This window comes from Monopterus albus, unplaced genomic scaffold (genome assembly GCF_001952655.1).
Source record: "Monopterus albus unplaced genomic scaffold, M_albus_1.0 scaffold62.1, whole genome shotgun sequence".
Taxonomy (NCBI): Eukaryota; Metazoa; Chordata; class Actinopteri; order Synbranchiformes; family Synbranchidae; genus Monopterus; species Monopterus albus.
In genome coordinates, this window is record NW_018127942.1 from 1,791,321 (window position 1) to 1,792,524 (window position 1,204).

General features: G+C 32.0%; 1 protein-coding gene across 1 annotated transcript in view; it reads right to left on the minus strand.

Annotated features, from left to right (window-relative positions):
- Positions 1-1,204, minus strand: part of plcb1l (phospholipase C beta 1-like) — a 129,060-nt gene that overhangs the window by 34,935 nt on the left and 92,921 nt on the right. The gene's annotated exons all lie outside the window — the stretch shown is intronic.

Here is a 1,204-nt window from a genome sequence, read left to right on the forward strand (position 1 = left end):
TCTTGGAAATTGAATATCAGATATTTTCAGAACAAAATAGCAAAAATATATTGATATTGGCAAGGGTTAGATATATTTTGGACGGGAAAGCACTACACGTTTTGTATTCTTCATTGATTTTACCATACTTAGAGTATGGTGTTGAAAACTGGGGAAATACATACATAAGCTCACTTCAACCATTGTATATATTACAAAAAAGAGCGATAAGAATTGTGCATAAGATGGGGTATAGGGATCACACCAATGTAGCTTTCATACAGTCTAAATTGTTAAAATTTTTATTTAGTGGGATATAAGACTGCTGTGTTTTTGTATAAAGCCAGGAACAATTTATTACCTGGTGGAATTCAAAAACTATTTAATGAAAGGGAAGGGGGATACAATTTAAGGGGTCAGTTAAATTTAAAAATTCATGCTATACGTACAACCAAAAAAAGATTTTGTATTTCCATAAGTGGGGTAAAACTATGGATTAATTTAAGTGTAGACATAAAAAATTGTAATAGAATTGACGAGTTTAAACATAAATATAAAGGTATGTGTCAATCAAGATATATGCAAGAACAGGCTCAAAGATTAATTAGATGGAACATTGTGGGTGTGGTGCATGAATGTTAACACTTTGTAATAATTCTTTAGTATATTACTTGTGTGGTGTAGAAGATAATTATTTAAGAATGTAATTATGTAAGAATGTTAACACTCTGTTATAATCTTTTTTTAGTATAATACTTGTGTGGTGTAGAAGAGAATTATTTACTGCTTGCAAACCAATGATGGTAATGTCTGATGTTATGGGGTAGGACTGGATAAGTCTGACTTCTTCCTACTCCATTCAAGCATGTACTAGGTATAAGCAAATTGACATTGGATTAGCATTTGTTGGATATGTGTAAGATTATGTGTGTTGTCATATCAACTGTCTTTACATGCTTGAAAGAATAAATCAAATCAAATCAAATCAAATCAAATCAAGGTCATTCAGTCCAACCCTGTCTCTTACGACTTGCCATCTGCAACATGCATGCCCCGCATTTTGTCTTTCCCACTTCTTCTCTGACTCTGCTTTACTCCATACTTACTTCTCTGTCTGTGTGCTTTGTCCAGTGCTGTATAAAACTATATTACAGTTAGAATCCTAACAATTTTCATGAAATCCAACCCTATTTTTGTTCTATTAATTACTGTAGCTTTTATTAAC